At 40.4% G+C, this 25,618-nt stretch overlaps 1 protein-coding gene across 9 annotated transcripts in view; it reads right to left on the bottom strand.

Annotated features, from left to right (window-relative positions):
* Positions 1–25,618, bottom strand: part of SFMBT1 (Scm like with four mbt domains 1) — a 138,745-nt gene that overhangs the window by 95,767 nt on the left and 17,360 nt on the right. The window contains exon 2 of one of the 9 annotated variants that reach the window (XM_082348157.1): positions 23,906–23,938. The exons of 7 other annotated variants lie outside the window; for them this stretch is intronic. The gene's annotated coding sequence lies outside the window, so the exon portion shown is untranslated. Of the gene's footprint in view, positions 1–7,258; positions 7,343–23,905; positions 23,939–25,618 lie in introns of those variants that run through there. One more of the 9 variants, XM_082348156.1, reaches the window with a different exon arrangement.

The following is a 25,618-nucleotide window of genomic DNA, read 5'->3' as shown; positions in this document are numbered from 1 at the left end:
GGCACAGTGGATGAGACTCCACACTCCCAAAGCAGGCGGCCTGGGTTCGATCCCTGGTCCAGGAACTAGATCCCACATGCATGCCACAACTAAGGAGCCCACAAGCCGCAATTAAGGAGCCAGCAAGCAGCAATTAAGGAGACCAAGAGCCACAACTAAGACCCAGTGCAACCAAATAAACAAATAATTTTTTTTTTTTTTAAAAGAGTAAATGGTGGAGAGGGCATGGAGAAAAGGGATTTATTTATTTATTTATCTATGGCTGCGTTGGGTCTTCGTTGCTGTGTGGGCTTTCTTTAGTTGCAGTGAGCGGGGGCTACTCTTTGTTGTGGTGCGCAGGCTTCTCATTGCGGTGGTTTCTCTTGCTGCAGAGCACGGGCCCCAGAGCACGTGGGCTTCAGTAGTTGCAGCTCGTGGGCTCAGCAGTTGTGGCTCGCAGGCTCTAGAGCGCAGGCTCTAGAGCGCAGGCTCAGTAGTTGTGGTGCACAGGCTTAGTTGCTCCGTGGCATGTGGGATCTTCCCGGACCAGGGCTCGAACCCGTGCCCCCGGCACTGGCAGGCGGATTCTTAACCACTGTGCCACCAGGGAAGTACCCATAACCTATTTTAAAATGTGTTTTCTATGGAGTAGTCCAGTTTGTACTTTTAAAAGTTCAAACACAATTTGCACTATGTATTGTGATATTTCTGAATTATAACAGAAATAAGAGAATTATTATTTCAAATTAACTCAACATTCAGTAGTTAGGAGATATTCTCCTCAGTTTAATTTGCACAGAGTAAGTGCTCATTTAAGCACCTGCTAAAATGAACTATACTGAATAACTGGATGCCTGTCCTGAGCACCCTAAATCCCATAGTCCAAGACCAGTGACTGCCACCCAGAGCCATACACAAACTCATCACCTAGTCAGCACCAGCTTGCTAAACCTGGAGCACAAATTTTCAACACACCTTCCTCTTTTTTCCAACAAGTAGTATGGTATTCATGAAGTACTGAAGCAATGGGAAAAACACAATGATTGAAGTTAATTTAATCAAGGTTGTTATACCTAGATTTTCAGTGGTTGGCTGTTGTTTTTTTTGGTCTTAGCCCAAAATATTTTACAAAATTATGATATTTAGATTTTCATTCCAGAAACAGAGCTATTCTTTTTAGATCTCAATTTCAAAAGAAAAAAACCTCTACAGGTTCTGCATAACAGCCAATACCACAAGTCAAATTTTAATCTTCACGTGGAAGAGAATTCAAAATAGTGATGATGGGACTTCCCTGGTGGCGCAGTGGATAAGAATCCGCCTGCCAACACAGGGGACACGGGTTCGATCCCTGGTCTGGGAAGATCCCACGTGCCGCGGAGCAACTAAGCCTATGTGCCACAACTACTGAGCCTGCGCACCACAACTACTGAAGCCCGCCTGCCGAGAGCCCGTGCTCCGCAACAAGAGAAGCCACCGCAAGAAGCCTGCGCACCGCAATGAAGAGCAGACCCCACTCACCACTAGAGAAAGCCCGCGCGCAGCAACAAAGACCCAACACAGCCAAAAATAAATAAAATTAAATCTTAAAAAAAAAATAGTGATGATACCTATTGGATTTTTTTTTTAATTGGAGTATAGTTGATTTACAATGCTGTGTTAGTTTCAGGTGTACAGCAAAGTGAATCAGGTATACATATACATATATCCACTCTTTTTTAGATTCTTTTCCCATATAGGCCATTACAGAGTACTGAGTAGAGTTCCCTGTGCTATACAGTAGGTCCTTATTAGTTATCTATTTTGTATATAGCAGTGTGTATATGTCAATCCCAATCTCCCAATTTATCCTTCCTCCCCCTCTTTCCCCCAGAAACTGTAAGTTTGTTTTCTACATCTGTGACTCTATTTCTGTTTTGAAAATAAGTTCATTTGTACCATTTTTTTAGATTCCACATATAAGCAATATCATGTGATATTTCCAACTGGATATTTAATAGTATTAAGGAATTAACTGATTTTTACATGTGATAAACATGTATGGTTTAAAAAGTCATCATTTTAGAGATAAACACTGAATTATTTATGAAGTGATAAAATACTCAAGTTTTGCTGTATAACAATACAGTGAGGGAGGCAAAATTGTGTGTGTGTGAGAGAAAGAGTATAGATAAAATAAGCCAGCCACGCGTTGATAACTGCAGAAACCAAGTAGCAGGGCTTTCTGTTTCCATGTATGTTTGAATATTGTTATAATGAAAAGTAGACCATAAAAAAATTATAGTGATAAATCAGTCTTCTTAGAGGCTGCAACAAAGAAGCAGCAGCAGCATTAATTGCTGTAAACACAGAAATAAAGAGTGTGCATGGTAAATGACATCCTGATATTCATGGATGCTACTACTCTGAAAAAACCTGCTGCATTCTCAGCAGCGTGAGGCGACTCCCATGACTAATATCCCAAATTATATTTTGGACATCACGTCCAAAACACATTACATCCAAAATGCATTTTGTATTTTAGAGATCTTTCTGGAAAATCAATGATATTTAACAAGTATGTATTGACTAAAAGATCATCATTGTTATCTGAGTATTTCCAATTTCTGACCATTCTTTTCTTCAACAACCCATTCTTTCAACAGTGAATGTTGAAGTTAGAGCAGTAAGGGAAAAAAACAGTCTATCATTGAAAATCCATCTAGATATAATATGGAATTTCAACTCAAAAAGACGCAATAACACCAATTATTAGATCACATTTGGTTACTGAAACCTAAACTCATGGTTCCTCCTATTTTCTGTTCTCACAGCATGAGACATTTTTCCCATTTTGCCCATAGTACACTAGGGCATTTCTTTTTTTTTTTCTTTTTAGTAGAATGAATTGCTTTTAATGACTTCAGTTTTATTCTGATTTTCATTTTTAATTATGGTAGATAATCAAGTGGCAGATTCCTCAGATTCTGAGACACAACTTCTTTATCATTCATGTACAAAAGGGAAATACTGGGTCTTGTCTTGAGCCCCTTTCAGCACCACCAGCATCCACTTGTATCATCTTGGGCACCCCACTTGACCCCAGCTAATACATCTAACTGCTAAGCTGAAGCAGTCCAACCCTGGTACCAAAATGGGTCAAAAGAGAGGGACAAAAGGGGTTGCAACTGTCTCAGTTTGAAGCCTCCTTCTTGACAACAGTGTACTCACAGTGCAAAAGTGTTCATCTTTTGCAGAGGCAAGGGACAAGTTAAGTCAGATGTGTTGTAACTTTTTTTTTAAGATTTTTTTTTTGATACGGACCATTTTTTAAAGTCTTTATTGAATTTGTTACAATATTGCTTCTGTGTTATGTTTTTTGGGTTTTTGGCCACCAGGCATGTAGGATCTTAGCTCCCTGACCAGGGATCGAACCTACATCCCCTGCACTGGAAGGCAAAGTCTTAACCACTGGACTGCCAGGGAAGTCCCTGTAACTTTTAACAAAATTCAAAATTGGTACAGAGCAATAATTTTTTGCAGTGCGAACTCAGTTTGTGTTTCTGAAAAGTCAGGCTTTGTTTTTGTTTTGTTTTGTTTTGTTTTTTAGATAATGGATTTTTTTTTAATTTACTTATTTTTGGTTGTGTTGGATCTTCGTTGCTGTGCGCGGGCTTTCTCTAGTTGCAGTGAGCAGGGGCTACTCTTCGTCGTGGTGCGCAGGCTTCTCATTGCGATGGCTTCTCTTGTTGTGCAGCACGGGCTCTAAGCACACAGGCTTCGGTAGTTGTGGGGCACGGGCTCTAGAGCACAGGCTCAGTAGTTGTGGCACACGGGCATAGTTGCTCCGCGGCATGTGGGATCTTCCCGGACCAGGGCTCGAACCCGTGTGCCCAGCATTGGCAGGCGGATTCTTAACCACTGCGCCACCAGGGAAGCCCTTTGTTTTTGTTTTTAAATTCTTCAGAGTTGGGTTGAATTAATCACTTTTCTTATCAATTAGAAAAAATTTATTGAACACTACATAAATATGGGAAATATAAAACACGTGTTTAATATGGTCCCTATACACTGAAAGCATGTAATGCCAGCTGGGAAAACCTAACAGTGACCTAAGAGGGCAATGATGACTACCAAGTGCTCTGGACAGACCACACACAATGGGAGCAAAGCGAAGGAAGGCCTTGGTTTGAGCCAGGTCCAGGATGAGGATGTAACTGTGAAAAATGGAGAAAATGAAGATAATTCCAGGCAGAAGGATAAGAGCAAAGGTACAGAGTTGGAAAAGTGCAATGTGTACTTCAGACACAGCAACTAGACCAATTTGGTTTGGGTTGAGGGCTTCAACACAAGTGACAAGACAAGACTGGAAAGCTAGGTTGACGCTAACCTGGAGGCCTTATTTACCAAAGGTTTGGACTTCAACCTGAAGGAAATATGGGAACACTCGAACAGAGTTAAGTGCCATGAAAGTGAATGGTAGTGTACACATAGAAAGATGGGCAGTAATGTTCAGGATTGGAGTGGGGAGGAAGAGCCTGGAAGCTAGATTAGGGGATGCTTACTTTAGTAATTCTAAAAAGAAGACCAGAAACACCAGAAGATAGAGTGACAGGAAGGAAACACTTCATTTATGTAAGATGTCTGCAGTTTCCAAAAGACTTTTCCTTTAATGAGCTCATTTTACCCTCAGAACAGTTTGTAAAGTAGAACATCTGCCACATTTCGTAAGTAAGGAACTGCTGCTCAGGGCATTTCCTTGTATGACTATCTGTCAGTCCATGTTTCTTTTCATGATTACTCATCTCTTAACCACTAGACTGTAAGCTCCTTGAGGGTATGCAGGAACCATTGATTTCTGTTTGCCCTGGAATCTCAGCTGCATTGCAAAGAGCCCTGCTCAGTACCTGATACCAGAAGATATTCATTAAATACATGATAGATGAGCAAGCAAATAACTGAAGAGCACATTTCCTCTTCCACTCTTGTGCCAATGACACTGAAATGTTTATTTTGCTTTGCTTTGTTTAATGTTTGTTCTGACAGTGGAAAAGCTTTGACAATTATACTACCTTTTTTTTGGCAGTTCCTAGACAAGAAGACCTCTTTTTTCCCCTAGGTCGGAGAGAAGAAAAATGCACAAAAGGGAATATCAGGTTCTCTGTCACCTTCACAGTAGTATCAGAAAGTCACGCTAAGTGATATATTACTAAGGATACAAAAAGATTGACATTTGGTAGTTATTTTTTTCAAAAATGTTCTATTTTCTTGCAGAATAGAATGGATACTAAGATTAATAGCCATGCATATGAGCACTTACAGTGCCAAAGGTGAGAAACCCTGGCCTAGAACACTTGATGCCAAAAAGTGAGAAAATGCTCCAAAGAATGATGGACACAGGTCAAAAGACAAAGAAGCCAGCTTAACGGGGCTCCCATTGGCCACATCTAGGACAACTTACACATAAATAAAAATAACGAGTAACAAAACTATAGCTCACTGAATAAAACAGAAAACCATGAGTCCATACTGATATAAATTAATAAATCAATAAATTAAAAGTTTGACAAAGAATGGGATAGTTACATAGTTTCAAAGTACTTAGTCACAAAATACTAATTAATTACAAATGGAAAGAGGGTAATTTATCAGTGGAAAGCCTGGCACATACCACCATAAACAGCTGATCATCAGAAACAGGACAAATTGAAATCTGTGCCTCCTTTCAGGGTACATAAGACACAGCATCATTTCTGTGATGTTCCTGCCGAAGACCTATAACCCTAGTTTAATCTTGCGAAAACATCAGATAAACCCAAATTGAGGGTCATTCTAAAATATATCAGGTCTATAATCTCCAAACACATCAAGATCATGAAAATCAAAAGAAAGGCTGAAGACAACTTGACATCTAAATATGAAGCATGATTCTCAACTGGATCCCTTTGCTTTTACCAAGAAAAGGGGGCAGTGGGGAGGTGGATGACTTTATTGGGGCAATTGGTCAAACTTGAATGGGGTCTGAGGTGTATTTGATGGTAATAATGTGTCAGTGTTAATTTCCGGATTTTGAGAGTTATATTGTACTTACATAGGAGAATGTCCTTACTGCAGAAGTAACACAGCAGGGTATTCTGGAGTGATGGAGCATCAGATGGACAACTTACTGCCAAGGACTCTGGGGTGGGAAAACATTTTCCCTATTGCACTTATAAGTTTTCCCTGTTTTTGGCTGTTTCAAAATTTTAAAAATATTTTTAAATGATTGGTTATCTCTCCAAAATGAAAGTAATAAATATAATCTTAATACATACACATGTATTCTTTCCAACAAGAGTGTTCTCTTTGTAGGACAAGTACTAAACTGAGTCTGGCATTTGATCACTAGGAAAGTAGTGCGAAACAGTGTTGTATAACAAAAAACGAAAGCCCAAAACAGGTTTTCCACATTGTAACCTTGACTTCAAACTCCAGTTCATCACAAATGAATTCACGGCCTTGGAAGATTTTTTACCCTTCTGGGTCAATACCCTAATCTGTAAAGCGGGAATACCAACTTTTTTACAGAGTGGCTCTGAGGATGAAATAAGCTGGTTTCTTTGAGAATGCCTTCCAGATTATAGATACTCAAGACTAATTCTCTGCCACTTCTAAACAATCTCTTTACAGCTTGTATCTAGTTAGTAAGTTTACATCTTAGTAAGCCTAAGAAGTAGGTTTCCTAATATCAAAAAACTTTTCAGGTTAAAGGGATATTAAGGATCCTTTACTCCAATACCCCTGCTTCACGGAGAAGGAAATGAGACCCTGGACTTACACAAGGCAAAGGCAAACCACTCCCATCACAGAGAAACCAGCACCGGCTGGGAGCTCCAAGCACTGTGACATGCTCTCAAACGCTTCATCTTCACAGAACTTGGAAGCAAGCATTATAATGATTTTACAGGTAAGAAAACCAAGGTTCAAGCAAGATTAAGAAACTTACTCAAAATTCAGGTCTCTATGACTCCAGCATTCATGAATTTCCCACTAAATGCTAACTCTATTATTTCCAAACATGATTAAGAAAGACACCACATATGTATGTTTAAAAGGGTTTTCTGTATACTATGCACTCAGGAAATTACTCCCTTACCCCCACAGTTCCCTGTTATCACTATAAAACAGAAATTATTTAACCCCCAAGTCTTCGTCCATCAACATCCTCAGCAATTTACAATAATCTTGTCAACTCCCCCTATCACAGACTTGTTTACTAAAAATCAGCAACAGTGTCAAATTTCTTAAAATGTCTTCCTACCTTAAATAGCTTCTCTTATTCCTACTGTTTAGAGCAAGGCTCTTCACCTGAAGTGCTAGGATCCATGAAGAGAATTCAGGGGTGCATGAATGTGAATGAGAGAAAGCTGTTAAATCTGTTTTAACTAATCTCAAATTGAAATTTAAGATTTCCTTCAAATATGAGTGTAGGCGACAACACAGCAATATTAACAGTAACTGTAACTTTGTCACCACAGAAAGAACACATATTTTCATATCACATTACAGATGATGCAGATATACACAAAGATTTCCTTTTTAATCCTATGTATTTTATTTATTTAAAACCAGCAATCTGAGAATGGTCTACAGGCCTCACTAGTTTACCAAAGGGATACATGCATATCAAAAAGCTTAAGAACCCTTGGTTTTGAACAACAAAGCTGTTAATCTGCTGAGAATCTGAGAGAATAAAGGGGAAAAAAGTTTGGCTTTTAAACACATGAACCACTTATTCATTCAACAAATATTTACTTGGTTCTTGTACTGTGCTGTACTGTGAAGCAGCTATAAAGATAAAACATTGCCCCTTTGCCTCAAACTAGTGGGAAAGGAGACAAAAGCAAGTAACAAGGTTAGAATGTCTTAAGGCCTAGAGGAAAAGGGCAAAAGAAACCTTTGAACTCAAAGAAGAGGTTCTGTTTTCTCACTAAACAAACAAGGCACAATTTGAATAAAGGGAGAAGAATCAGAAAGCTCTTCTAGCTCTCAGTTGCTCCTACAGCCTGGAGTGCAGGGGGCTTCTGGCAGCCTCTCCCTAGCCCAGGGGAAGGCAAAGGGAGACAGCTATCAAGAGGGAACAGCGGGACTTCCCTGGTGGTCCAGTGGGTAAGATTCCACGCTCCCAATGCAGGGGGCTTGGGTTTGATCCCTGGTTGGTGAACTAGATCCCGCATGTATGCCGCAACTGAGAAGTCCGCATGCCGCAACTAAACATGCCGCAATGAAGATCCTGCGTGCCGCAGCTGAGAGCCAGCACAGCCAAAATAATTTAAAAAAAAAAAAGAGAGAGAGAACAGTTGGGCAGTGACTGGACACGGCTGCCCAGCTAGGGCAAGTAGCTCATGGATCCTGATTTAACTCTCTGTAGAGCTGGTAGGCCCTTTCTATTCCACAGATGCTCTGGGAAAATTAAACAACAAGAAATTTTCTTAACTTTCTTTACATAATGTAGATGGGAAAACGTACAAGGGGGTAAAGTGGAGCCATGTTTCAAAATAAGATGACATTCACTTAATCTGTACAATCAAAATACAGTATGTCTGACTAATGATATTTTATTTATAACATAATATTTACAGTAGCTGACTGAGAAAGTGGCAAATGAGTCTCTCTGTATATATAGAACTTAACTTATAAAACATTATGTTTAAATAAAGTAATTTGCTCAAAGTTTCCCCCACTGAATTTTAATTCCACAATATCTGTTATACCATATCAACAAAACGGCACCAGGTAAAAGATAAAACCATCCCAGGGAAATACCACCAACCTTATAAAAATCTGTTTTATATCTTTATCTTTAGAACTGTCTTCCAATATTTACCAATGCAATTAGAAACCCACATGTTTACAATGTTTTCTCAACCCTTCCCGAAACTGACCTCCACCTACTACTGAGCACCTCCTTCCTTCCTAGCACTACACTAGGGATGGAAGATCATGATACAAAGGTCAGTCTTGCCCTAAAGGATTTTAAAGTTAGGGACAGAGCCACCGGGGGAATTTCTGAAATGCAAGACATTAGAAACCCAGCTGCACAGAGAAGGAAAAGTTAACCGTGAGTCAAGACAGCTGCCAAAAAAAAAAAAAAAAAAAAAGCTGCATGTAAAAGTAAAGGAACTTCATCTTGAAGAAGAATGGACAGAACCTTGGAAAGGTAGAGAAAAGAGTAGAAGACATTCCTAGCAGGGCAAGCAGGATGCAAAAGGCAGCAAGGCAGGCAGGAGACTGGCATCAGCTGTGTGTATGGGTGGGGGGAGTGTGCTTGCACGTAAGGTGGAAGGACAGATCAGTCTGCTGGTGTATAGCATAAGGCCACACAGAGGGGTGTACACAGTAGAAAGTTACATATTACACAAAAGGCACCAAATAGGAAAGAGTCCAGGAGTACTACGTTTTAAATTTTATCTGTCAGCTGACATATACACAGTTAAAGGAAAATTAGGACTAGAGGCAGACCAGCAGAAAACAGCCCAGAGACAAAAGGCTGAGGGCTTGGGGCAGAGAAGCAGCCATCAGAATGGTGAGGAAACACTAAACCTAAGAGATATTTCAAAGTAGGAAATAACAGAAAAATCAGAGATGACTCCAAATTCTATCATGTGAAAGGCCAGAGTAGTGACACAGAACTGAGGTTTTGGGGTGGGGGACATGTCAAAGACTGGTGCATCCTTTATGACTGATACGGACTCCTGGGTTAAGAGTGGGCCATCCAGGGCTTCCCTGGTGGCGCAGTGGTTGACAATCTGCCTGCCAATGCAGGGCACACGGGTTCGAGCCCTGGTCTGGGAAGATCCCACGTGCCGCAGAGCAGCTGGGCCCGTGAGCCGCAATTACTGAGCCTGCGCGTCTGGAGCCTGTGCTCCGCAACAAGAGAGGCCGCGATAGTGAGAGGCCCGCGCACCGTGATGAAGAGTGGCCCCTGCTTGCCACAACTAGAGAAAGCCCTCGCACAGAAACGAAGACCCAACACAGCCATAAATAAATAAATAAATACTTTAAAAAAAAAAAAAAAAAAAGAGTGGGCCATCCAGGTGAAGTCCCAAAGGCAGGTGAAAGTTAGGCTGCTAAGAGATGACAGTATAAGACAGGCTGGGCTGTAGATTATGAGTCAACTGGCAAGTGCAGGCAGCTACTTCTCAGAAAAACCCAAGAGGAAGAAAAGGAGGTAACAAAAAGGGGAAAGGAGGTAGCACTTTTTGTTGACCACTATCAAAGTCACTTCACATACATTAAATAGAGAAGAAATATAAATGCAGTAAGTCAAGAAAATGCCCTCTCGCAAAGAGTGCACCATCAACAAAGACAATTATGAAAGGAAGTTCAATGGATAATGAAGACTGAGAAAAGGGCACTGGACATGCCAATGCAAAGATCACCAGCAACGTCTGAGAGAGCTTTCCAGTTGTGTGGCAGGAGCAGAGGCTGCAACGTGGGTGGCTGAGAGGAGAAGGCGGGGATACAAAGTGAATGCAGTGAATAAGAAGCAACCATATATTTAGGTATAAAACGAACAAGCAGCAAATGGACAAGATTTAATGGCCCCTTAAAAAGGGCAGCAATGTCGAACAGTTCTCACAATCCTTTGTTCACCAAAGTAATTAGGAAAACACTGACCAAAAAATCCAAAAGTCAAAGGTTAGCGCCCATACTTCTCATTATTGAAGGTGCTAGAATTGAAAGAAAATGACAGACACATTTTAGTCTTTGCGAGCTCAATTCCATAACGAACAGAGTTCAGCTATAAATATAACAAATTAACATACACTGATTGGAACATATTCTGTCTTCTTTACAGTTGAAAGGTTTTGAGTGCTGAGAGACCAATAACAAAGACACAAAGAGCTTGTTAAGCTACAAAAAAAATTACAAATATTTCACACTACCTTTTTGAAATCCTAAACCATGTTTTTATAAATAAAACATCTGAAAGACCAATCACAATCATCTAGAAACTTGCTATAGGGATTGTAGTGCTATAGAATTTGATTTGCAAAAACTCTTACTGGTTCAATGGAAAATTTTTTCCATGTTTCCAGTGTTGAGCCTTAAACAGAGATAGTCCCAGCCAATCATAAAACTTGCTAAGTTACAACTTATGCATTAGTTTGTACTCAAAATAATAAAAGTACTCATTCTTCAATCTTTTATCTGAAGAATAAGCTCTTCTACAAAGGGGACCGTAAGTAACAGATAAATTTAGAATGTGCAGAATATTTCATGATGAATACAACTCTTAGTGGTATACATGGATGAGTTCAAAGCTGACCAGATGCAGTGTTCTACTAAAATCCACTGTTTTAGAATTTCATAATATTGAAAGCAATGCGAGAACTATGCCACCAGATAAAAAAATTCTGGACAAGTTCCCTATAGATTCTTAAATTCGTTCAAAATGTAACAGTATTATACTTACAGAGTCATTAACTCAAGATGCAAACCTCACTTGTTACAAAGCATGTAACACCATCTTACCTTATAGAAAAAAAGAGCAGTTTTCTCCCTCAAGGACATACTAATGATTTTCAACAAAATGATGGAAAATAAAACACTGCATTTATGAGCATTTCCCTGTGCGTTTTATCAGAAACATTCCTACAAGTTACTATTGCAAAACGCAGTACATTTTGTTTTAGAATATAATCATGACCTCTAAAAATCTTCTCCTGTTAAGAATTTTTACTTATAACTTGAAATAGCAGAAAAATCTAGAATTGACAAGAAGAAAAAAAGGTAACTCCTAAGAATTAAGAGTGATTTAAAATTGCATCAGGGGACTTCTCTGATGCTGCAGTGCTTAAGAATCTGCCTGCCAATGCAGGGGACACGGGTTTGAGCCCTGGTCCGGGAAGATCCCACGTGCTATGGAGCAATTAAGCCCGTGCGCCACGACTACTGAGTCTGTGCTGTGGAGCCTGTGAGCCACAACTACTGACCCTGCGTGCCGCAACTACAGAAGCCTGCGCGCCTAGAGCCCGTGCTCCGCAACAAGAGAAGGCACTGCAGTGAGAAGCTCGCGTACCGCAACGAAGAGTAGCCCCCACTCGCTGCAACTAGAGAAAACCCGCGTGCAGCAACGAAGACCCAACACAGCCAAAAATAAAATTTTAAAAAAATAATTTTTTTTAATTTACAAAATAAAATTGCATCGGGACTTCCCTGGTGGTCCAGTGGTTAAGAATATGTGCTTCCACTGCAGGGGGCATGGGTTCGATCCCTGGTCAGGGAGCTAGGATCCCACATGCCACATGTGCAGAAAAAAATAAAATAAAATAAAAAATAAAATTGCATCAATTTTGTTACATTCTACGAAATGATTACAACTGCATATATTACTGTTAGCTCTTGTTTTTTCTTTTGCCAAAATGCTCTCACACTTTCATTACTATTAGATAATAATCAGTTAATTGATAGTTTCAATTACTTTAAGAAAGAACATGGCTTATTTATGCAGCATCGTTTTCTTTAAAAACAGTCTTGAGATCAGGGAGGAAGACAGCTGACTCGTTGTGCCAGGCATTGTGTGATATAATACCTCATCCATTCCACCACCCTTTGAAATAGTCCCATTCTAAACAACAAGGTCCTAATGTATAGCACAAGGAACTATACTGAATATCCTGTGATAAACCATAATGGAAAAGAATATAAAAAAAGAATGTATATATGTGTACGACTGAGTCACTTTGCTGTATAGCAGAGACTGGCACAACATTGTAAACCAACTATACTTCAATAAAAAAATAAAATAAAAAATCTAATATATGGTAAAAAAATAATAAAAAAGTAAAAAAAGAAAAAAAGAAATAGTCCCATTCTAAAGGCCAGGAAATAAGGTTTATTTTATTTTTGGCTGCACTGGGTCTTCGTTGCTGCACACGGGCTTTCTTCTAGTTGCGGCGAGCAGGGGCTACTCTTCATTGCGGTGCGTGGGCTTCTCATTGCGGTGGCTTCTCGTTGCAGAGCACAGGGTCTAGGCGTGAGGGCTTCAGTAGTTGTGGCACACGGGCTTCAGTAGTTGTGGCTCCTGGGCTCTAGAGTACAGGCTTGGTAGTTGTGGCGCATGGGCTTAGTTGCTCGGCGGCATGTGGGATCTTCCCAGACTAGGGCTCGAACCCGTGTCCCCTGCACTGGCAGGCAGATTCTTAACCACTGTGCCACCAGGGAAGCCCCTATCAGTCTTTCATTTCTTTTTATTACTAGATAATATTCTACTGTATGGGTATATCACATTTGACTCACCCATTCATCAGTTGATGGACATTTTAGTTGTTTCCACTTTTTGGCTGTTATACATAATGCTGCTGTGAGCTTTCATGTACAAGTTTTTGTGTATAATATTTTCATTTCCCTTGGGTATATACCTAGGAGTGGAATTGCTGGGTCATGTGGTAACTCTATGTTTACCTTTTTGAGAAACCGCCAAACTGTTTTCCAAAGTTGTTGCACCATTTTACATTCCCACCAGCAATGTGTGGTGGTTCCAGTTTCTCCACATCCTTGCCAACACTTGCTAGTCTCTCTCTCTCTCTCCTGATTATAGCCATTTTTGTGGCTTTAATTGGGGAAATAGAAATTAAAATACAGTGAGATGCCATTATGCACTCATATGCAAATGTTGATATTTTAAAATCCAAATGTAGGGAGTGAGTAGGTGGAGGTCTATTATTTTTTGTAGGACTCAAATATGGTTTTGGCTTTTTTTTTAATGATTTTGTTGAGGTGACAAATTGCTTTACGTTGCTTTATGCTCTCATTTTGAGGCTCCTCTAGCTTCATAATTTCTCTCTGCTGTATTGAAGTTTATGCTAGCTGTGTCTTTATTCATTCACTCCATCAACACTCATTGAGGGGGCCTGTCTGTTTCTAAGGAACCAGTCCCGAGAGCGCCTAGGACACCTGATTTTGTGATGAGAATAAAGAATACGATAAAATAGCCGAACAATTAGAAGGTAGACTAGCTATGTTGTTGTTCCTCAGAGCTTTTTACAGAGGAATACCTGTTACCAGTGACAGCTCTTAGATGTATTTTTTATTTATTGTTAGCTGATTCACTGGGTGGTGTTTCTGAAAACATTCTAAGAAGTGACTTGTTTTCTTTCCTGAATTGGGGCTTTAGAATATGCAGGAAAATGTCTAAGAGGAAATGATAGAAAATGAGGAAATCTATTTTGGTAAAGCTTATGTGTAAAGATTTTGTTTTGAATGGAACTTAGTATGGGGAAGACAGAACTTAGGTTTTGGATTTGGCTGTCATTTACTAGTTGTGTAGCTTTGGGAAAGTTAAATGATGTTCTCTTTATGCTAAGTTATACTAAGTTAAGCCAATCACAAAAGATCACATATTATATATCATTTATACAAAATGTCTAGAATAGGCAGATCTAGAGAGAGAGAAAGTAGATTACCGGTTGCCTTAGGCTGAGGAAGCAAGGAAGTAGGGATAAAGAGTAACTGCTAACAGGTACAAAGTTTCTTTTTGGAATAATGAAAATCTTCTAAAATTAGATTATGGGGACTTCCCTGGTGGCACAGTGGTTAAGACTCCACGCTCCCAATGCAGGGGGCCCAGGTTCGATCCCTGGTCAGGGAAATAGATCCCACATATTGCAACTAAGAGTTTGCATGCTGCAACTAAGAGTTCAAATGCCACAACTAAAATATCCCACATGCCTCAACTAAAAAGATCCCGCATGCCGCAATTAAAGACCCCACATGCCGCAACTAAGACCCAACGCGGCCAAGTAAATAAATAAATAAATTTTTTTTAAAAAACTAATAAAAATAAAATTTGATCATAAAGATGGTTTCCACAACTCTGGAAATATACTAAAAATCACTGAATTGTTTACTTTGAATAAGTGGTAAACTTCATGATAAGTAAATCAAATCTCAATAAAGCTATTTTTAAATAAAAGAAAAAGGGGCTTCCCTGGTGGCGCAGTGGTTAAGAATCTGCCCCCGCTCACAGCAACTAGAGAAAGCCCACGTGCAGCAATGAAGACCCAATGCAGCCAAAAAATAATTAATTAATTAATTTAAAAAAGAACAGAGGCATCAAACTATTAAAAAAAATAAAATAAGAGAAAAAGTAAAGCCTACAATTGTTTGTTTTTCAATATTCTGCATCAAATGGCAATGTATGCAGTGGGGGAAGACTTATTTCATCAAAAACAATGTAACTGGGCTTCCCTGGTGGCTCAGTGGTTTAGAATCCGCCTGCCAATGCAGGGGACACGGGTTCTATCCCTGGTCCAGGAAGATCCCACATGCCGCAGAGCAACTAAACCCGTGCGCCACAACTACTGAGCCTGTGCTCTAGAGCCCACGAGCCACAACTACTGAGCCCATGCACCACAACTACTGAAGCCCGTGTGCCTAGAGCCCGTGCTCTGCAACAAGAGAAGCCACCGCAATGAGAAGCCCGTGCACCACAAAGAAGAGTAGCCCACACTCACCACAACTAGAGAAAGCCCACGTGCAGCAATGAAGACTCAACTCAGTCAAAAAAAATAAATTAAAAAAATTAGAAACAAACAAACAACTGTTTTTCTTTTATTTAGACTGCTGTCTTTTTAGCACCCTACTTTTAGCAGTAAAAGAAAAGAAAATACAGGGCTTTCTAAGATCCAGAACACAGTCATTAATAATAACTAAAGGACAAAGGAAGAACAATCATTAGAGCTTTAAGTTCACACTCCTACCTCCAAAGTAGGAGCGATTTGCTCACTCACTATCAGACACCACGGGCCCCCGTGAGTTCTAGTAATCATACAATCACAGCCTTAATCTTGATCGTCCCAGTGCCAGCCTGAGGCCACAGACATGTCAGTCTGGCTGAGTTCGGGATGAGCTTATATCCAACATTTAAAGCAGACAATGTCCAACGTTCCCAAAGTGGCTGTCCCGTCTCACACCCCACCAGCAGTGAACCAAGATTCCATGGCTCCACAAACTCATTTCCCAGTGAGATTTTTTAATTTTTGCAAACCTAGCGAGTGTAGAACGGTATCTCACTGTGTTCTGATTTGCATTTCCCCAATTAAAGTAAGGTTGAACACCTTTTTTTAACATCTACTGACCACTGGATTTCCTCTTTTGGGAAGTGCCTGCTCAAGTCATTTTTCCATTGGGCTGTCTTTTTTACCTATTGATTTGAAAGAGCTCTTTATATATTCTGATAGTTATATATGATTATAATTAATGTTCCTACTCTGTGGCTAATTTTTTTACTCTCTTTATGGTATCTGTTGATAACACTTTTAATTTTAATGTAGTCACATTTAACAACCTTTTCTTTGTAGTTAGTGCTTTTTCGTTTTCTTTCTCTCTTTCTCTTTTTTTTTCTCTCTTTCTTTCTGGCTGTGTTGGGTCTTCATTGCTGCAGGCGGGCTTTCTCTGTTTGTGGTGAGTAGGGGTTACTCTCTGTTGCAGTGCACAGGCTTCTCATTGCAGTGGCCTCTCTTGTTGCAGAGCACGGGCGCTAGGCGCGCGGGCTTCGGTAGTTGTGGCACACGGGCCCTAGGGCGTGTGGGTTTCAGCAGTTGTGGCATGTGGGCTCAGTAGTTGTGGCTCACAGGCTCTAGAGCTCAAGCTCAGTAGTTGTGGTGCATGGGCTTAGTTGCTCCGCGGCATGTGGGATCTTCCTGGACCAGGGATCAAACCCATGTCCCCTGCATTGGCAGGCAGATTCTTAACCACTGTGCCATCAGGGAAGTCCCCAGTTAGTGCTTTCTGCACCTTGTTTTAAAAAATTCTTCCCCACCCTGAAGTCACAATGATCTTCTCTTATTATTATTACCTAAAATTTTTTAAATTATGCCTCTACATTCAGTTCCTTAATCCATCAGCTACAAGGGAAAGATTCAATTTCATTTTTTTCCCCTACGTGCAAAACTGATTATTGGGAACTAGATCTGATCCCAGTAACTAGACTCAACCACTGAGCAAAATAGGAAACTAACAAGATCCTTCTTTTGTTGAGGACCTACTATTCCAGCTAGGAGTATTTTACATACCTTATACAAATATGCAATAATTCTGTGAAGTACACTGCTACTATTCCCATCTTAAAAATGAAAAAACTGAAGCTAAGAAACAAGTCCAAGGTGTTAAAAGATAAAGATGGGATCCACATCTGTCTCATCTAATGCCCGTGTTCTTTTTACCATACCACACTGTTTTAGGTAAGAATTTGACCTCTGGATAAAAGAGGAAACGTTTTCATTTGAGGATGCAGTAGTCACTTTACTCTCCAGGTCTGCTAATAAAATGATGCTTACTTTATTTTAATAGTCAGGGAACAGATATTTATTGAGTGCCTATTACCTGCCAGGTATTGTTCCCTACTCTGGGGATCAAGTGATAAACAAAACAAAGTCCCTATCCTCTTGAGGGCTTACGTCTAACCTGCTCATAAGCAGTCTCCCATGTCCCTTCTGCATGACCCAGTCTTACACACTTAATAAAGAAATACTTCCTCAAAAGCTGAGCAATAGGACTGCAACATGTTGCACTGTTAAGTTTAAGGCTGAACTTAAATAGCAACTTGGAGAAATTTCACCATTTCACACAGACAGAACGCCATGAAAGAAAGCATCGCCATGCCTCTTCCCTTCTCCTGTAGCTTATACTTTCACTTTTCAAAAAACATTAGCAATATTTCCAAATTACCTTAACAAAATGAGCATGACTTCTTGTAAGAAAAATGAGCATACATCTTGTCCTATTTCTTAACCCTTTTCTTTCCCTCTTTAAAAAGATGCATGTCTATGTACAATAAGCAGTAATAAACTTCTGCTTAATTTCTTTACTACAAATGGGATGTCTATGCATATTCAGAAAATAGAAGAATTCAAGACCTAGGAGAGGGACTTCCCTGGCGGTCCAGTGATTAAGACTCCACGCTTCCACATCATGGGGCATGGGTTCGATCCCTGGTCAGGGAACTAAGATCCCACATGCCGCGTGGCGTGGCCAAAAATAAAAAAATTTTAAAAATAAAGAACTAGGAGAGAAAAAAAGGTAACTATGCAGAGAAATGCGAGAGGCCAAGAACTACCTTTATTTTCCCATCACCTGCTTGCATCTGTTTCCATCTTTCAGACAAAGGAAACGCCCTTTCCAGAGGCTCTAGATTCCACCCCTTTCACCCACTTAATAATATAACACCATCAGTTATTCCTTCTGTACTACATTTCCACAGGATTAGTCACATCAGAGGAACATACAAACACGCTCTAATGCTGCCATCTCAATAATCAAAGAAAACCTCTCCTGACCCCGTCATGCCCTCTAAGAACTTCTCCATTTCTCTGCTTTCCCTTCACAGTAAGAAGTCTCATCTCAGAAGCTTGTCTACATGTGCCATTTCCTCACTTCCTCCCCAATCTGGCTAGTCTATCCTAACACACTGACATTACTCTTGGCCAGATCACCATTGACCTTTCAATCACCAAATCCAATGGTTTCCTCTCTGGTCTCACCAGGCACCCCCATCTATACAGTAAACTCCTCAAAGCATTTTCTCCTCTCAGCTACTGTGACACTACTGTCCTGGTTTTCCTTCTTCCTCTCTGTCCAATCCATCTCACTCTCTTTTGCTGGCTCCTCCAGAATCACACAAACTCTAAATCTTGGAATTCCTCAGAGCTGAGTGCTGAGCTCTCTTTTTCCCGTATACATCCAACATTCTCTTCCTGGGCGATATCATGCAAATTCATGGCACTTGCTCCCTGAGCTCCAGACACATATGTCCAACTACTCATTTGGAATCTCCATTTCAATATTGCACAGGCAAGCAAAACAGAACTCTAATTTGCTTCTAAACCCAACCCTCCCCAGGCTTCCCCATCTCAGTGATAAACAACCAAACAAGCCAAAAACTTAGAAACCATGGTCAATGGCTCAATCGCCCTCACTCCGTCCATTAGCAAATCCTACTGAGTCTACTGTGACCATATATCTTGAAATTAACCACTTCTCTCCATTTTCACTATCATCCTAATCCAAGCCACCTGGACTATTGCAGTAGCCTCCAAACTGCCTCTCCTTTCACACTTGGAAGTCTCTTCTCTACACAGCAGATAGAAATCTTTTTAAAGGCAAAACAGAGGGAATTCCCTGGTGGTACAGTGGTTAGGACTCCACGCTTCCACTGCAGAGGGCACGGGTTCAATCCCTGGTTGGGAACTAAGATCCCGCAAGCCATGAGGCACAGCTAGAAAAAAAAAAAAAAAAAAAGCAAAATAGATCCTGTCACAATCGTACTTAAAGCCTTTCAGTAACTTCCTAGGTAATAAACTCCAAACTCCTTACCAGGATCTACAAGGCCTTGGAAGGTCTGGTCCCTACTTACCACTCCATCTTCCTTCCAATCACTCCCTCTGTTGGTTCCTAATTCACCTCAGACTCTTTCCTAAGTACTATCCCCTTGCCCAAAGTGCTCCTCACACAGCTGCTTCTCACCCTTCACGTCATAAGTCTAAAAGTCACCAGCACAGAAAGATTTTTTCTTGTCACCCTATTGAGCATGTCCTCATCTTATTCTCTAACATATCACTCAGCCTACCAGCCAAGTACTTATCACAAATACTAGCTTCTATTTATTTCCTTACTAGTTTATTATCTCCCTACTTTCCCAAAATACAAGCTTCCCTCTGTTTGGGTTGTACATGCAGTGCCAATAAATATTTGTAGAATGAGTGGCACAAAGAAGAAATAAATCAAGGACAGAGGAAGGAGAGAAAAGAAGGGAAGAAAAGAAAACATTTCCCATCTATAGCCAGGTTTCCACCAGAGTTTTATAGTACAGATTTTTCCATACTGTAAGTGAAAGTAGAGGTTCGTTGTCGGCTAAGTTGACCCTAACAGTAATATTCTATACATAACTTAACCTATTTGTAAAGTACAGCTCTAGCAGCGATCTGTTTATTTTATACTCAGTGCATTTCTATTGAAAGATCAAATTATCGCTTCTCTACAACTAGTCTCAGCAGTTACTAGTACACACTTAAATTTGCCAATGTAAATGAAGAGAAAATTTTGCTTAAAACATAATGCCAAGAGGAGAAAAAGATAATTATAAAATGTAAGTGCTTTATGCCTAAATGCATTAGAAAAATGCCTCTAAAAGAGCAAAATGTTAATGAGGGGTGATCGGTAACCGAGATACACTGTTATTACCTCTTCGTTTGTGTATGTTTAAAATTTCCCATAATAAAAAGTTAAATAAGAGTAAATGCCTCTAAGAAGTCAAAAGTAAGTAAGTATCTCTGGGTCACAGCTATTTTCCTAGCTCAAGTGCGCTCTGTTGCCCTCTGGAGACTTAATTTAAATGAATTGATGACAGTTTCTAAAGGTGTTTTCGTAAGACATGGGCTCCTTGGGAGTGTCTGCGGGCCCTTCCACCGTCTAGGTGTCACAGACTTCCAGCCCAGCCTCCTTTCTATGAGAGTCTCCAACAACCACAGCTCAAAAACAGAGCAACTTTAGGGGAGGAATAAAATTGTTTAAAAGGAGTAAGTAGTGGAAGCATGAAGAAAGGGAAAATAAATGATTTTTGCTTAAACTTAAACAGAACATTTTTTTCCTAGAATTTTGATGAGGCAATATTTCTCTAAAGCGCACTTCAGATTCTGAAAGGGACTTACAGAAGACTAAATGCAAATCTGCCAGAGGCCAGTATCCCCAGCCAAAATGGCCCTCCTCCTCCATGACTCCAACATTTCAAAATGTTGCTGCTGTCAGTGGTAGAGATGCTGCTGTGAAGGCCTCATTTATTAGGTGGCACAGAGAACAGAAGAATGTAAGCTGCTCTGGCAGTAGTTAATTTTTTTGCTATAGAAATACTCTGGTCTATGGGAAAACAAAAATCATAGCAGTTTATTTTCAGTTTGTTTAGACTGAAGAAAATAATCCTATTAGGAAAGTAAGGGACTGCAGCTAGTCACAATTTTAAGACTGATTTTATCCTTACAAGTGAATCCATGAACATAATGAGATGGATCCAAACTGGCACATGAAAGATCCATTTATTTAGTTTACAAGTAGAAAAGGATCATCGTTTAAGAAAAATAATTAGCATTACAGAAATCCAAAATAACCTGATGAAAGAAATAAGCTAGTACTTGAACATAAATTATTTAATTCACCAAAAACAGGATAAATTATTCCCTGAAGATAACTTTTAACATTAAAAGCCCTTAGAATTTCAGATTTAAGGAAAAAAGCAAAGATGTGAATTTCATAAATAAATTACAGTAGAATTCTAAATCTGTAAATGTAATCACTGCATAGGATTTCATTTTGTCTTTCTTTTTTGGGGGGTAGGTGGAAGAAGTATTTTTTGATCTATCAGTGACAGACCTCACATCCAAGAAACAAGACATTCAACCTAAATCCCTAGGCCAATTTTAATTGGGGCCTAGAGAAGCAGGGAAGTAGGCAACAGAAGTCCCACTAATTCCTACCATTTCCACTATGATCTCCCTCCACATCTTGAGAGATTTAAATGTTGCCATCCCTAATCAAAAATAAGCTTATCAGTAATAGATTCATGTCATAAATATTGACGAGCACTGAACATGAATATAGTTTGCAATCAAGTATATTTAGACCTTGGTATCCTTGTTCATAAGCGAGAAAAGGAGCAACAAGATGCTGACAATGTGTCTTGGGGGGTGTGGGGGAGGTGAGAATGATCTGAACAGCAAAGGGAGGAGCACTCAATCAGAGGTACCATAAATACAAGCCTGTCACATCTTAGACCAATAACTGATAGCAGGGCTCTGAGTAAGGACTACAATCAGATTAGGAGAGGCCAGTATGATCTTGTAGGTGACAGAGATCTAATCTGGGACACAACTGGGCCTAAACACAGATTTACTGAACTCACGGAAATGAGCACTTAATCACACTAAGAGATCACGGCCACAGTGAAGATATGTTTCCTGTCGTGTTCCATTTCGAGAGGCTGAGTTCAGTTTTGTGGTTCAACACATGGATGTGACTAGGCTAAGTTGGAATTTAATTCTTAGCTTTCTAATGTTTCACTCATGATCTCAGATCTTACCCTTGCTATTAATTTAGTTTGTCCTACATCTAAGTTTATCTCTACATATGAATTAAATAAATACCACCTGTGCTGGACAGTTTATGTTGGTACTCAGCCCCATGTTTACCCTTCTAGACTCTCCCTGAATCATCAGGTGTGAATCCGCATCGCCAGCCCCCCTTGTCAGTTGTGCTCTCACTCCACTCTGGCAGCAGCCCTGGCAGGCATACAGGTTCCTGCTTGGCGGTTAGTGAACTCCTGCAGTATAGGTGAAAAGTGGTGGTGTGTGGGCTCTACGCAATACCACCTTCCCCTTTGCTCCTCCAGCCCTTCCTTTTGTATCCAATTCCTAGAATCATACCCCCCTTTTTTTAATTGACATATAGCTGATTTACAATGTTGTATCAATCTCTGCAGTACAGCAAAGTGACTCAGTTATACACATAGAATTATATGCCCTTTTGATTGAAGCACCTAGGAGTGGTTTCCTGACTAGACATTGTCTGATAGCCTACCAAATTCAGAATTTATATAATTCACAAACCAGGGTGGGGAGCTATGCTATAAAATATTCATTCATCCATTCAGTCAACAACTTCTTACTGAGCACCTACTGTAGGCAAGACCCTGTTCTAGGTGCTGGAGATACAACATAGACAAAAATCCCTGTCGTCAAAGAGCTAACATTCAAGTGGAGGAGAGAGATAATACACAGGCTAGAGGAGTAAAATACACAGTGTTAGACAATAAATGCTAAGGAGAAAAAAAATAATCAGGGGCAGGGATATGAAATTTTGCAGGAGGTTAAAATTTTCTTTTTTTTAAATTGAGGTATAGTTGATTTACAAAATTAGGTAATAAGGGACTTCCCTGGTGGCGCAGTGGTTAAGAATCCACCTGCCAATGCAGGGGACATGGGTTCGATCCCTGTCCAGGAAGATCCCACATGCCAAGGAGCAACTAAGCCCATGCAACAACTACTGCACTTATGCTCTACAGCCCGCAAGCTACAACTACTGAGCCCGTGTGCCACAACTACTGAAGCCCACACGCCTACAGCTCGTGCTCCGCAACAAGAGAAGCCACCGCAATGAGAAGCTCTCGCACTGCAAGGAAGAGTAGCCCCCACTCGCTGCAACTAGAGAAAACACACGCACAGCAACGAAGACCCAACGCAGCCAAAAATAAATAAATAATAAATAAATTTACCAAAAAAAAAATTAGGTAATAAGTTTCAGGTGTACAACATGGTGATTCACAATTTTTAAAGGTTATACTCCATTTATAGTTATTAAAATATTGGCTCTATTCCCTGCGCTGGACAATATATCCTCGTAGCTTATTTATTTTATACATAGTAGTTTGTACCTCTCTTAATCCCCTACCCCTATCTTGCCCCACTCCCTACTGGTAACCACTAGTTTGTTCTCTATATCTGAGAGTCTGTTTCTTTTTTGTTACATTCACTAGTTTGTTTTATTTTTTAGATTCCACATATAAGTGATATCATACAGTATTTGTCTTTCTCTGACTGACTGACTTATTTCACTGAGCGTAATACCAGGAGGGTTGAAATTTTAATCACACAGGTCACTGAGGTGATTTTGGGGGAAAGACCCCAAGGAAGCAAGAGAGCTAGTCATGCACATATCTCCAGGAAGGCATTCCTGGCAGAGGAAACAACACATGCAAAGGCCCTCAGGTGGGAACCCCCTGGGCTTTCTGGAGAGCAGATAATGGGGAGGAAGTCTGAGAGGTGGGAAGGCTAAGCCATGGAGCCTTGTGGGATATGACAAAGACTTGAGTGAAAGCAGGAAATTCTGAGCAGAGGAGTGACATCATCTGACTTACCTGTTAACAGAATCTCACTGTGTCAAGGGTAGCCTGGAGGAAGCAAGGGCAGAAGGAGGGGAATCAGTTAGGGGGCTACTGTAATAATCCAAATGAGACTGGATGATAGCTAAGACGAAAAATAATGACAGTGAGGATGCTCAGCAAATTCTGAATATATCTTGAACTCCTATGTGGTCATTAAAAAGTCGGGGGCTGGTCCCTGAATCTTGCTGAAATCCACAACAATAGAAATTTCTAGGGCTTCCCTGGTGGCGCAGTGGTTGAGAGTCCGCCTGCCAATGCAGGGGACACTGGTTCGAGCCCTGGTCCGGGAAGATCCCACATGCCGCGGAGCAACTAAGCCCGTGCGCCACAACTACTGAGCCTGTGCTCTAGAGCTGGTGAGCCACAACTACTGAGCCTGCATGCCACAACTACTGAAGCCCGCGCGCTTAGAGCCCGTCCTCCGCAACAAGAGAAGCCACCACAATGAGAAGCCCGCACACCACAATGAAGAGTAGCCCCCCCGGCAACTAGAGAAAGCCCACGCACAGCAACGAAGACCCAACGCAGCCAAAAATTAATTAATTAATTATAAATAAATAAAATTGATGATGCAGTTAACTGTACCCTCCCAGGGCATAAAAGTTATAAAAAAAAAAATTTCTATCTGACTCCTACCAGGTGAGAATATAATTAGCCAAAGAAAATGTAATAATTGCAAATTAACTTCCTACAATATTCAATATATGGAAAAATTAATGCATAACATGCCAGGGTTATAAAAATTTTAATAAATCAAAACAGCAAATGAGTCACATATAAGCACTCAGCATAATAACCTCCCTCAGCAATTAAACAGCAAATTAGGGGAACTCAACAGACAACAAAGTAAAAAGTTTGGGGCCCATTTAGGATATACTGTAATCTTGCCAAGCTGCATGCTTATGGACACAAGTTAAAAGAGTTTCCCCTCCATCCCCATGTCCTGACTGCTGCTCACTCCAGTTCCAGGCAGGTCCCAATGAGCCTGCCTTCAGTTTCAGATACAACAGCCCAAGATCACTGTAGCTAGTTCTTTGCTTCTTCTGGTACTCTCAAAGAGGGAAAGTTGGTGGGAACCTCACCAAAGTTAAACAGCTTTAGGAGGAAGCAGCACTAAAGATAAAGGCTTGGAAAGGGATTTGAAAAGGAGAAGTTCAGGATTCTTTTCTTATTTTGCACTGGACCTTTTCTCCATTAAAAACTGAAATGTCGGGCTTCCCTGGTGGCGCAGTGGTTGAGAATCTGCCTGCCAATGCAGGGGACACGGGTTCGAGCCCTGGTCTGGGAGGATCCCACATGCCGCGGAGCAACTGGGCCCGTGAGCCAACAACTACTGAGCCTGCGTGTCTGGAGCCTGTGCTCCGCAACAAGAGAGGCCGCGATAGTGAGAGGCCCACGCATCGCGATGAAGAGTGGCCCCCACTTGCCACAACTAGAGAAAGCCCTCGCACAGAAACGAAGACCCAACACAGCCAAAAATAAATAAATTAATAATTTTTAAAAAAGCACAAATATTTTAAAAAAAAAAAAAAACCTGAAATGTCTTAAGTCTGAGAAAGTCTTACACTAATAATATATGAGTTAAGTATTCAAAGATTACTCACTCCCTGACCTTTACTCCCACAAACATTATTCCAAAAAAACCATTTCTCAAAATAACACCCTACAAAAATGTTAGCCCCTCCT

This window comes from Balaenoptera borealis, assembly GCF_965194805.1.
Source record: "Balaenoptera borealis genome assembly, chromosome: 12".
Classification (NCBI taxonomy): Eukaryota; Metazoa; Chordata; class Mammalia; order Artiodactyla; family Balaenopteridae; genus Balaenoptera; species Balaenoptera borealis.
The sequence above is the reverse complement of the archived record's forward strand: the minus strand, read 5'-3'. Positions and strand labels throughout refer to the sequence as shown.